The sequence below is a fragment of the Tamandua tetradactyla genome, chromosome 12, assembly GCF_023851605.1.
Source record: "Tamandua tetradactyla isolate mTamTet1 chromosome 12, mTamTet1.pri, whole genome shotgun sequence".
Taxonomy (NCBI): Eukaryota; Metazoa; Chordata; class Mammalia; order Pilosa; family Myrmecophagidae; genus Tamandua; species Tamandua tetradactyla.
The window spans coordinates 78,526,334-78,540,227 of record NC_135338.1 but is presented as its reverse complement, the minus strand read 5'-3'; the positions used below and the strand labels follow the sequence as shown (position 1 = coordinate 78,540,227).

At 35.9% G+C, this 13,894-nt stretch overlaps 3 non-coding genes across 3 annotated transcripts; all 3 read left to right on the top strand.

The window, feature by feature from the left end:
• The first annotated feature begins 53 nt into the window (after positions 1-53).
• Positions 54-131, top strand: LOC143652800 (small nucleolar RNA SNORD115). The gene has a single exon (XR_013160859.1). It is a non-coding gene; the product is annotated as a small nucleolar RNA SNORD115 (small nucleolar RNA).
• A 1,686-nt stretch (positions 132-1,817) lies between these two features.
• Positions 1,818-1,895, top strand: LOC143652792 (small nucleolar RNA SNORD115). Its single transcript, XR_013160852.1, has one exon. It is a non-coding gene; the product is annotated as a small nucleolar RNA SNORD115 (small nucleolar RNA).
• A 2,695-nt stretch (positions 1,896-4,590) lies between these two features.
• Positions 4,591-4,669, top strand: LOC143652796 (small nucleolar RNA SNORD115). The gene has a single exon (XR_013160855.1). It is a non-coding gene; the product is annotated as a small nucleolar RNA SNORD115 (small nucleolar RNA).
• Positions 4,670-13,894: the final 9,225 nt, after the last annotated feature.

Here is a 13,894-nt window from a genome sequence, read left to right as displayed (position 1 = left end):
GTATACTATTTTGCAATTCAAAGTAAATGTATGCCTGGAGAGAACCCTCGCTTGGGTCAATGAAGAGAGGTTATCTGGTTGAAGACAGATATGTCACAAAAATCATGCTTAATAGGATTGTGCTGAGGACTACTCCTAAAAGATTATCCTAGGAGTAGGAATTAGTGATTCTTCAGTTTTTCTGTCTTACAGTTTATGTGGGATTGAGACACTAAAAACATTGTGGCAATTTGAGTTACCCTTGCTTATATATCTTTATGGAAACCACGAATTTTGGTCCTTGAAGTCTCCCTCAGTTTTCTCTTTTTCCTAGAACTTTGGCCTGCCTCTGTGCTCAATTCACAGAAGGTTTTAACCTGTATCTTTCAGAGAGAAGAGCTGTGGATGGGTAAACCATCCAGGATGGAAGGTGAGTTATTTGTTTTTGTCTTACCTATTGCAAGCTGAAAGTTAAGGTATTTAACCCCACTCCTCAGCTACCTAGCTTAACTTGCTCAAGGAATATGAATGATGTGGGATTTTGTTTTAAATGTGTTTCTCAATAATTGATAAGTTCCCCTTGAGTAAATCTTGACTTATTTTCTGAACTTGATATGAATTGGATTTGAAGTTTTTGGGCTCCCATGTCCATGTCTATGTGAATATTCATTAATACTGAATAATCAAGATGTCTAATTTTGTCTCAAATCATTAAATGTTTGGACTCTTTTTTTGGTCAATGATGAATTTCCAACCTGAGGGACTCTTAGAATATCTGAGAAAAATGTAAGAAATATGAATGTTCTTTAGCATGAAATATGGCAATCTGTCCATGGATGAAAAAACGATATCAGAATTTCATCCCCCAATATCACAACCGTTTGCTTAAGGGCATGTTATTAATTAATCAAATGTACTCAAATGGTAATCAAATGTCATAGTGACCAAATGATTCAAGGATCCCTATAACATGTATTCTGATATGGCTTTATCTTTTCCAAGCATGATTGAGCTATATCTTGACATTTTTATGAGAAAAAAATCATTTTTTTCTGAAATTACATGAAAATTACAGTGACACATTTCTAGATTCATGCTACCTTCTCTCCATGAGCTATATGCTTTTTGTTCAAATTAATGAAGCACTTAATGACTCCAACCTTGTTGTTCCCTTAGGTCTGATTTCAGATATTTGTTGGGACTTTGTGAATATTCACAACCCCAAAAGAAGCTATTTCCATTGTTGGGGTCAAATTCATGTGTGTGTAATGCCAATAAGTCATGAAATGTCACCAAATATGAGCAGTGTACTATGAATTTTTAGATGTGGATTTTTGAAAGTTTAACAAAATCTCTATTCTGAGAATTCAGTTGAATTCACCATCGCAAATGTTACACTTTTCTCACATTTGTGTACAAAGGCTCAAGAAGATAAAATGAATGAACTGGTTTTTCATGAAAACTTATTGTATGTATTGTAAATTCAGTAAACTTGTAATGTTCCCCACTTTGTGTCCCCTAATCAGTGGTCTCAAGCATTTCAACTGGTTATATTTAAAGAAAAACCATGGTGGTCTACAACATTGTAGGAATCAGGAGATGCACAAACTTCAGAGCAATGTTCTCACTTTGACATGTGTCTCAACCATGTTTCCCTAGATGAGGACATTTTGGGATATGCAATCTGCAGGTTCTTGGCCCCCAGGCAATTTTTGCTACCATTACAATGCAAAGAAGTAGTGGAATTCAAATTTCAAGGTAGCCCAGTGATTTCAGAAAAAACCTTGTTAGGCATTTGCTAGTCAAAGAGAATGTATGCCTTCCGAGAGTCCTGGCTTGGGTCAAGGATGAAAATTTATCTTGCTGAAGACAGATGATGACATAAAAATCATACTTAATAGAATACAATGAAATCCAAACCTAAATGACAATCCAAGGACAGGAGTTGCTGATGTTTCATTTCTATTCCAGTACATTTTATAGTCTATTGAGACAATATAAACATTGTGGCAAATTTGAGTTTCCTTTGCCTCCCAGTGCATTTCTGTGAAAGTCACAATTTTTTGGATCTTGAAGCCTACCTTGTATGTTCTGTTAATCCTAGCAGTCTGGCCTAACTCTGTGTGCAGTTCTCAGGAATTTTTTCACCTGTATCTTTCAGATGGGAGACCTGAGGAAAGATAAGCCTTCCATGGTGGGAAGTGATTTGTTGCTGACTGACATATTGTAGTTTGAAATTTCAGCTAGTGAACCTTACCCCCAGCACCTAGCTTTTCTTTTAAAAAAAAAATGCATGTCATTATTGAAGTTTTTTCTGCTTGTGTGTATGATTAATTGATGATTTCCTCTTAAGGAAATCATGACTAACTTTCTGAACTTGATAAAATTGGAATTTGAGGAGATTTTGGTTCCCATTTTTATGGCCATTGGGATATTCATTAATATCAATAATTCCAAGATGCCCAAATTTGTCTCAAACAATTAAATATTTGGGGGCTTTTATGAGCCAGTGATGAGTTTCCATCCTGAAGCACACTGGAATATATAAGACAAAATATTAGAATCACAAATGTTTTTTGACATGAAACATGACAGCATACATATACATGAGTAAAGTAATAGCGGAATTTTAGCTGCCATATATTATAACTTCAGTCTCTTCCACTTAAGGAAAGTACTTGGAATAATTATGAAAGTTTGTAATCAAATGTCATAGACACCAACCGATTCAAGAGTTTGGACGATATTAGTTCTGTTGAAACTGGACAGAAATACAAATTTGTTGCTCAATGCTCTCAATGACAGAGTTCTGAGACACCGGGATTTCAGAGAGACAGCATTTTTAATTGTGCTGTGCAGTACAAGGAGAACAGGAGGTTAAAACCCCAGCTCTGTCTCCTCAAACTTCAGAAACTTGTAGAGTTTTATAATTCTGGGCTGACTCATGCTACCTCAGTAATTATTAAGGGGCTACCTACAGGAGCATCAGGCTTCCAAATTATAAGATTAGAAGATATAAGGGAGGCCATCAGTTGTCCTGTTGTGGTCTAATTATATAAATTGAGATAGGGGAGTCTTGGCAGAGCCAGTCATGGGTTACAACATAAGGCATCATTGTCCAAACATTCAGGCATCTGGGTTACATACAGTTCAATGCCTTATAACAGATACAAGTATTTACTACTTCAAAGCTAAACTGACATTAAGACAAGATAGAATGTTGCTGGCAGAGCCAGTTATGAGTTTTCAAGAAATGCTACATTCTGCAAGGTGTTACATTTTCAAATAAGGTTATATATCTATACAATAAAGAATTATTATTTAAGTATCCAGGTATCTGGGTTACAATCCAGTGCCTTACTTATAGGCTTTTGCTTCTGGCTCCTTCAAAAGGTTACAGACCTCCAGTGAGGCTTTTTATATTTTAAGTGTTTGCCTTCTGGCTACATCAAAAGTTAGTACACTTTTAGGTTACATTCATTTCTGGTACTTCAAAAGGTTACAGTCCTCAAAACTATTTTACTATATATACAAAGAATATAATAGGAATAGAAGCTAGTTTTATAAAAATAATTTAGCTGCTACAAAAGATAATACATAGTTGCGGGTTTCACCAAGATTGCTCTATCTTCTCAAAATTTGGTCATGCTCATTCTTGGAATCTCCACGAGAACAACTTACTTTTTAAAAATTACATTAAAATTACAGTGAGACATTTCCAGATCAATGATTATATTGTCTCTATGAGATATTAACTAAGTCTGAATAAGGAAAAATTTTACTGACTTCTACCTTGATGTTCACTATGTTCTGGTTTGGGGTAGTTCTTGGTGTATTGTGAACACTTACAATGCAAAAATCGGATACTTCCCATGAATATGTGGCCTAGGTTTCAGGAAAAAGCACCAAATACTAGCAGCTTATTTTTTTGGCATGGGCAGGCTCTGGGAATTGAACCCAGGTCCCCGGGATGGTAGGTGAGAATTGTGCCACTGAGCCACCATTGTACCACCCTTATTTTTGGATTTTTAATCCAGATTTATGAAGGTTTTTCAGAATCTCTATTATGAGAGTTCAGTTCAATTCACTATGGCACAAGTTACACCTCTCATACACTTGTTTATGTAAATTAGAGCAACTTAAAAGTATGAACTGATTTTTAAATGAATAATCAGGTCACATATTCCTAATTCAGGAAATCTGTAATATTCTCCACTTTGTGTTCCCTGATCAATGATTTCAAGCCATTTAATGGGTCATCTTTGTAGACTGTCCACAACCTTATAGGAAGCAGGGGCAGCAAAAACTATAAAGCAGTGTTCTCAAATTAAGCAGTGTCTTATCCGTGTTCTCCTAGATGAGCACTTCTGTGGAAATGCAATCTGTAGTTTCTAAGACCTGGAGCAGTTTTTCCCACTGCATGTACTGCACTGAAGTATTTGAACTTATTGTGATGTAGACCAATGATTGAGAAGGAGCTTCTTGTTAACATTTGAGATTCAAAGGGAATGTATGGCTGGCAATAGCACTAGCTTGTGCCAATGAGAGAAGTTATCATGCCTTGGTAAACAATTGCAAGTCAAAGGATATTCCTGGAGAAAATCCTAACTTCAGTCAGTGAGGAGACTTTATGTTGTTGGAGACAAGTGATGACATAAAAATCATGCTCATTAGAATTAGGCAGAGGCTTAATCCATGGTAACCACCTAGGAACAGAAATTAGTGATTATTTCTATTCTAGTGCAGTTTTATGGGAATGAGACAAATATTGTGGGAAATTTGATTTTCCCTTTTGTACCATTATGTACATATGGAAGTCACATATGTTAGTCCTTGAATCCTGTCTTTAGTGTTCTTTTTTGCCTCGCAACCAGGTCTACCTTGGGCTCAATTCACAGTAATTTTTATCCATGTCTTTCAGAAGGAAGAGCTGTGGGGAGATGTAGTCTTCCATCACAGGAAGTGAATGCATTTATTTTTGACTGACATATTGCAAAATGAACCTTCAGCTAGTGAACCTTACCCCAGAGGATGCTAACTTAACTAATTCAGGTAACAATCTCATCATGGGCTTTTCTGCTGATGAAGTGTCTGAACAGCTGAGTTCCTTTGTAAGAAACCAGGACATGTGTATGAACTTGATATGATTGAGAATTGAGGCATTTTTTGAACTGACATTTATATATCCAAGTTAATGTTGATTAAGATCAATAAAATCAAGACACCTAAATTTTGTCCCATGTATGTAACTGATAGTAACTGACTTGGACTCTTTTTGGATCATTGATAACCTTCCATACTAAAGAACCCCTTTTTACCTTTAAGGAAAGGGTATGGTATGATTGTCAACAGTTGGTAATTAAATGTCTTTAAAGACCAATTGAGTTAAGACATTCAGACAATGAGAGTCCCAATATGGCCTTGTCTTCTCATAAAGCGTTTGAGCTAGTTCACTGCCTTTTCAGGAGAATAAATTCATTTTTTCTTAGTTACATGAAAATTATGATGCTACACTTATAGATCAATTGCTGCTTTCTCTCTGTGAGTTAGTGTTGGGAGTGAATAGATGATGAATTGTACTGACCCCGGTATTAGGCTTTGTTTCTTTTTGTTGTTGTTGTTTGTTATTGTCTTGGATAAAAAAAGGCATTTCCAGTATTGATGTGAAATTCCTGTGAATACATGGCACAGGTCTGGAAAATGGCTCCAATCCCTAGTTTCTTAATGTGGGATTTGTAGATCCACTTTCTGAATGCCTTGCAAAACCCTTTTAGGAGAGATCAGTTGAATTCACCATGCAAATATTTGCAGATGTCACTAACTTTTTTATATAGGCTAGAGAGGATCAAAGGGATGAATGAGATTTTGCAGGAAAACTCAGGACAGATACTTCCAGATCAGGAACCTTCTGATGTGCACCAGGTGAATGGTCACATTTCTGCTAATCGGTCATTGTAGAAGATGGATTACAGCAGTCCATGCCGTTATAGAATGTAGGAACAACACACCCATGAGATTAGTTTTCTCACTTTGGCCTAAGTCCTATTCATGATCTCTTAAATAAGGACTGTTGCAGAAGTGTTCACCTCAGCCATTTTGTCCCCCATGCAATTTTACCACCATGCACCTTATATTGAAATAGCCAGAAATACACTACGTTATAGTCAGAGTGGTCTGGAAGAGATCTCTGGTAAGCCAATACAAGACAAAGAGAATGTCTGCCTATAGTCTTGTCTGGCTCAGTGTGAGAACTTATCTTGCTGAGGACAGATGAAGACATAAATACCCTTCTCAAGAATATTATACTAAGTCTCAGCCTTAGGTGACAATTCTGGGATAGGAATTTGTGATTCCTTTTTGTGAGTTTAATGAAATTTACTTGGGGTTGGACAATGAAAATATTGCAAGAAATTTAGTTTTACAAGCCTACCTATATATTTATACAGAAGCAATAAATTTTGATCTTGAGCCTGCCTTCAGTGATAATTTTTCCCATCAACCTGAGCCTACTCAGGGTTCCTTTTATGCACTTTTGTTCTCCTATGTCTCTCAGAGGGAGGAGATGTGGAGGATACAGGCATTATGGGATTTGGGGGTTTTATTGTTGAGTGACATATTGCAAAGCGAACCTTCAGCTAATGAACCTTACCCTCAGACACCAGCTTTACCCATTCAAATGCATGAATCTCATTATGGGCTTCTCTTCTGAATGAATGCATGATTAATTGAAGAGTTCCTCTTGAGGAAATCTTAACTTTTGATCTGCTCTCTATTTGATCACATTTTGGGGAGTCCTTAACTCCTAATTATATATTCAGGTGAATATTCTTTAAGACCAATAAATTCAATAAATACTTCGAACTTTATTGGGCTGTTTGTAGGTCATTGATGATCTTCAATACTACAGGACCCTGGTGTATAAGAAAATACATGAGATCCATAAATGTTCTTTATCACATAATACGGTAATGTATAAATGGTTGAGTAATGTGTATGCTGAATTTCAGCCCTCAAGTACCTTACACTTACAAGCTCTTCTTTTTAAAGATGTGTCCTGGTGTAAATGATGACTGTTGTAAGTCAAGTGTCTTTTGAGACTATTTATTCAAGTGTTCAAACTAGGAGAGTGCACATATAGTTTTGTCCTCTCTAATGTGACTGAGCTAGTTCATGGCATATTCACAAGAACAACACATTTTTCTGAAGTTACAAAAAAATTATAGTGAGACATTTCTGGATCCATGGTTACCATCCCTCTTTAGCTATTATTTGGGACCAAAAAGATATCGCATCTGATAGGCTCCTATCTTATGTTGTTCCCTTTGCTATTGTCCTGTGGATTAAGTCATTTTGATACTTCACCACATAAGAAGTAAGGCATTTCCAGTGCAGTTGTGATAGTCCAGGTTTCTGGAAAAAGGCTCCATTTCCAATGGCCCATATGGTATTTATATTTCCAGATTTCTGAATGGCTTTCAGAATCTCGTTCTGAGAGTTCATATGAATTTATCATGCCAGTAGTTACAAATATGGCTGAAGTATTTATAAGCTAGAAAGAATCAAAGAAATGAACTGTTCTTTACATGAAAATGATATAATGGTTTGGAACCTGCAAAATTGTGAACTTACTGGCCACAAGTATGATATAAACAAATTAATAAAACCATAAAAATGTGTAACCTTGTTGACCACAGTTAGAATGGAAATGAATTGAAAAAAGCATTGTTTATAAAAAATGATAACCAGTCATTTGTGTGAGGATAAGATATTGATCTGCATGCTGCCAACTAGATGGGCACTTTCTATAAAACTAAAACAGTCTGTGACACTTCTTCAGTGAGTATCAAATGGAGGTGTGTTATTACCCACTCACTCTGACACTCAACTCCAATGACCATACTATGATGTGAGATTGCTGCCATCTTTGCCACTGCAATGCAGCCAGACCAACACCTCCTGCCTTTGTCTTTGGAGACTTTGCTGATACCTAATGTGACCTGACTCCCAAGATCTCTCATTAAGACTAAGCAATCTCATGCATAGACTATGAGTGCATAGGCTATTGGGCCTCTGGACTGTAGAGAGTCTGGTAACTTCCATCTTTCAATATGTTTTGTGCACTTGATCTGGATATTGTGCATTGGTTATAATGGCAGTTTTTTGTTAAGCAGATAAATAAATTGTATTGAGTATTCAAACTATTGTTGATTCTAATCTGCTTTCAAGGGTTGAATTTCCTTTGATTTTTATCTGCTTCCAGTTTGTTTCCACAACTACATTTACTTTACACTTGATGTATTCTACAGGATGCAGATACCAAGGTAAATACCTTAGGAAAGCACTTCAATGACAATATTTTTATTTAAATTCTAAATTTAAGAAAAAACTTTATAGGAGGTGATAACTAGTTGGTCTCTGGACCAATATGAAAAACTGCTCCCAGGTCATGAATATATGCCAAAGCAAGCAGTTTAAAGAAGTATCTTGTGGAAGAGATAATTGGTCATAGTTGTGCATCAATGGTCTGGTGTGCATGCCAGTCTAAAGAAGAATCCGATAAAGGGAATAACCGGTTGCAGGTCAGACATGGATGCTATTAAATTATCCCCCATGTAAAGAAAACTACTGGGAAAGGCAAATGTAAAACTATAATACCTGATGCAATCAAGAGAAGACAGAGTTCTTATCTAGATTTATTCTCATTGCCATTTTTGGAATTTCATTTATTCTTATTTTAACTTGGGAGGAAATTCTGAAAAAAGGTTGGCGAATACTCAAGATATGGAAAATATTTTTAAACAACTAAAAAGGGAAAACTATGCATTAAAAAAATGAAACATGAGGATCCTTGGAGGCCAGCAGATGACTTTATAAGACAAAAATTTAGGTTTAGAGACATTCTGGATGTCAGCCTGATCACATGACCAGTGGGAATGTATGCTATAACTAAACGAGTTAAGAAGGATGAAATTTTTTTTTAGTAATAGAAATAAAAAGCAGCATAGTAAAGAGAAATAAGGGGAAATTCTGGCCAGAAGGATTGTGTCTTAAAGACCAATTCCAAATACCTGGCCATTTGCCAGGAGACTGTGGCTATCAGGATGATCCATAAAACCTGAATGAGTGAGTAGCAAATCCATGACTATAGTTAAAACTACTAAGAACAATAATGATGATGACCCTATTGTAGTAACAGAGCAAAGGGAACTTACCTGACAATAAAATATAAAATTAAATCAAGATTTCCCACAATATGGAGAGGCAACTGAAACAATTGTTATTTAGATCTATGGTCCAGTGTACATAATGTGCCACTAACAGGTAGTGAATTAATACAATTAGGTAACTAATCTAATGATGATAGATTGAATCAAATACTCAGAAGTTTTGGAGAAAAACACTTAGAAATTGAAAGATCATTGTGTGATTGTGTACCTGGAAATTAATGTGGTGATTACCAAATTTAACAATGGTAAAAACTTGGACATAGTCTTCTGCTGCAGATACCATTAAATTTTTTATAAAGCTGGGTCTATTGACTATGATTTATAATGGTAACACCAATAGTCTGTTATAATCAGAAGCAATGGACCAAATTAAGATTATATTGAAATCAATGTCAGGAAATGAGAAATCAATGTCAGGATAAAAATTGAGAATTCAAAGCACTGCCAGTTTTGGAAAACCATTGAGACCACCCCCATTTAATCAAGATATGTGAAGAACATATACCAATAAGGAGAACACAGAAACAAAATGGGATTCAAACTTTTAGGAGTGCCTTCCATAATAAGAACAGGAGATAAATGGAGAAAACAATCAATGGAAGCAGCAGACAGAATTTTAGATACTCCAGAACACCTTACATGACTAGGAGACCTTATCTTGCCAGGCTCCATTTCTTGGCAAAAGCCAGAGACAATCACTCGTGCATATAAAGAAAATAACAAAAAAGGTTATATTGAAGTTCTGGGTGGCAAAATTATTTTAAGAACTTGTGTCAATGAATGTATTATTATAGAAGAAATGGAACCCATGAAAGCCAAATGCCTAATACTTAATTTGTAAAACATATTAGAGATGGACTTTAGGGGATTACATGAAACTACAAATAAAGAATATAAAACACTTACATGAGCAGTGTTTAAATTGACCTCTGTAGTGTTACCAGATGTAAATAGTATAACTATTTATATTATTATATATACTATTATATTTTAAATAGTATATTTAAATATAGTACAAATAGTATTTATACTACTTAAAGGATGATACCTGAAAATTCTTAAAAAGAGACAAAAGCTACTGGAAGAGCAGCTTGGAACATATGAGCTGGCTGCCATGCACATAAGATGGCAATGGTGGCTATAGCTCTATTAAGTGAGTTTGCAGTTCCCATGGTTGTCCCTCAGTTGTCAGGAAGGGGTTGCTGGCCCTGCCTACAGTGTGAAAGTTGCTCAGAGGTGCATCAGGAACCAACCAAGCTTGCTTGAGCCAGCAGTGCCCATCAACTTGGGAGTGGGAGGAAGTGCTCTGGCAGCACCAGCCTGTGGACACCAACTTTGCTTACCTACTGCTTGTCTGATTGTGAATGAAAATCCAAAGAAAGATAGTTTTCAGCTAAGCTATTGACAATGCAGACATGGGAGTTGACCCCTTCAAAGGTGTAGCTGTAGACTACACTTAGGAAGAGTGGACACTGCTGGACACTTTCCAAAGAAAGCTGTTCAAAGAAATGATAACAGAGAATATCAATTGTCTTGTCTTTGAGGGATATCAGGTCTGCAAATCATATGGGGTTTCTTAGGTGGCACAAAGTGAGAGTGTGGAGAAAAGGAATGGAATTTCTCCAAAACCAGAGACCAGGCAGGGAAATTTCCTGTAAAAACAAAAAATGGTATTAATGCAACTTACCTACAGGAAAGACATTTCTGACATCATGTCATTGATATTTCACACTCAAAATAATTCTTTTAAATGTAATTACTTGCAATAAGATTCCACTCTCAGATACACAGTGACTCAACATGATTAAGTCCCATGAGAAAGAAGCCATATTTAAACAGACTACTTGGAAAAGTCCTCAGTGACCAGTCATCTTTTAATCATATGCAGATTAACACTGGAAGTAAATCATATGAATGGCATGGAAGTGCTAAAGTCTTTATTAAAAGCTCTGGCCACAAAAAAATGCATAGGTACTCTATCTGGCAATAAACCATATGAATGCCCTCTATACAGGAAAGCATTCATTAGATTTATTGACCTTAGACAACTCACAGCTGGAGAGAACATTATGAATATAATCTATGTGGAAAAGCCTTCAATCTGCTAATCTTCAACAACATGAGAGAATTCACACTGGAGAGAAACCCTATGAATGCCATTCATGTGGGAAAGCTTTCAGTCAATTTTCTCATCTTAGAAAACATGAGAGAACACACACTGGAGAGAAATCCTATTAATGCCATACATGTGGGATAGTCTTCATTGATTGTTATGTCCTTAGACAACATGAGAGAAATCAGACTGGAGAGAAACCCCATGAAGTCATCAATGTGAGAAAGTCTTCAGTTAATATTCTTTTTTGTTGTTGTTGTTGTTGTTCCTAGTATTTTCTTTTTTTTTTTCTTTTTTATTTTTTAATTTTTATTTTTTTATTAATGGAAAGAAAAAAAAAGAAATTAACACAACATTTAGAAATCATGCCATTCTACATATGCACTCAGTAATTCTTAACATCATCACATAGATGCATGATCATCGTTTCTTAGTACATTTGCATCGGTTTAGAGGAACTAGCAACACAACAGAAAAAGATATAAAATGTTAATATAGAGAAAAAAAATAAAAGTAGTAATAATAGTAAAAACAACAACAACAAACAAACAAACAAACAAGCAAACAAAAACAAAAAAAACCCTATAGCTCAGATGCAGCTTCATTCAGTGTTTTAACATGATTACTTTACAATTAGGTATTATTGTGCTGTCCATTTTTGAGTTTTTGTATCTAGTCCTGTTGCACAGTCTGTATCCCTTCAGCTTCAATTACCCATTGTCTTACCCTGTTTCTAACTCCTGCTGAACTCTGTTACCAATGACATATTTCAAGTTTATTCTCAAATGTCCGTTCACATCAGTGGGACCATACAGTATTTGTCCTTTAGTTTTTGGCTGGATTCACTCAGCATAATATTCTCTAGGTCCATCCATGTTATTACATGGTTCATAAGTTTATCTTGTCTTAAAGCTGCATAATATTCCATCGTATGTATATACCACAGTTTGTTTAGCCATTCTTCTGTTGATGGACATTTTGGCTGTTTCCATCTCTTTGCAATTGTAAATAACGCTGCTATAAACATTGGTGTGCAAATGTCCGTTTGTGTCTTAAGTCCTTTGAGTAGATACCTAGCAATGGTATTGCTGGGTCGTATGGCAATTCTATATTCAGTTTTTTGAGGAACCGCCAAACTGCCTTCCACAGTGGTTGCACCCTTTGACATTCCCACCAACAGTGGATAAGTGTGCCTCTTTCTCCGCATCCTCTCCAGCACTTGTCATTTTCTGTTTTGTTGATAATGGCCATTCTGGTGGGTGTGAGATGATATCTCATTGTGGTTTTGATTTGCATTACTCTAATGGCCAGGGACATTGAGCATCTCTTCATGTGCCTCTTGGCCATCCGTATTTCCTCTTCTGGTAGGTGTCTGTTCAAGTCTTTTTCCCATTTTGTAATTGGGTTGGCTGTCTTTTTGTTGTTGAGTTGAACAATCTCTTTATAAATTCTGGATACTAGACCTTTATCTGATATGTCGTTTCCAAATATTGTCTCCCATTGTGTAGGCTGTCTTTCTACTTTCTTGATGAAGTTCTTTGATGCACAAAAGTGTTTAATTTTGAGGAGCTCCCATTTATTTATTTCTTTCTTCAGTGCTCTTGCTTTAGGTTTAAGGTCCATAAAACCGCCTCCAGTTGTAAGATTCGTAAGATATCTCCCTACATTTTCCTCTAACTGTTTTATGGTCTTAGACCTAATGTTTAGATCTTTGATCCATTTTGAATTAATTTTTGTATAAGGTGTGAGATACGGGTCTTCTTTCATTCTTTTACTTATGGATATCCAGTTCTCTAGGCACCATTTATTGAAGAGACTGTTCTGTCCCAGGTGAGTTGGCTTGACTGCCTTATCAAAGATCAAATGTCCATAGATGAGAGGGTCTATATCTGAGCACTCTATTCGATTCCATTGGTCAATATATCTATCTTTATGCCAATACCATGCTGTTTTGACCACTGTGGCTTCATAATATGCCTTAAAGTCCGGCAGCGTGAGACCTCCAGCTTCGTTTTTTTCCCTCAAGATATTTTTAGCAATTCGGGGCAGCCTGCCCTTCCAGATAAATTTGCTTACTGGTTTTTCTAATTCTGAAAAATAAGTTGTTGGGATTTTGATTGGTATTGCATTGAATCTGTAGATGAGTTTAGGTAGGATTGACATCTTAATTATATTTAGTCTTCCAATCCATGAACACGGTATGCCCTTCCATCTATTTAGGTCTTCTGTGATTTCTTTTAGCAGTTTTTTGTAGTTTTCTTTATATAGGTTTTTTGTCTCTTTGGTTAAATTTATTCCTAGGTATTTTATTCTTTTAGTTGCGATTGTAAATGGGATTGGTTTCTTGATTTCCGCCTCAGCTTGTTCATTACTAGTGTATAGAAAAGCTACAGATTTTTGAATGTTGATCTTGTAGCCTGCTACTTTGCTGTACTCATTTATTAGCTCTAGTAATTTTGTTGTGGATTTTTCTGGGTTTTCTACGTATAGTATCATATCGTCTGCAAACAGTGATAGTTTTACTTCTTCCTTTCCAATTTTAATGCCTTGTATTTCTTTTTCTTGCCTAATTGCT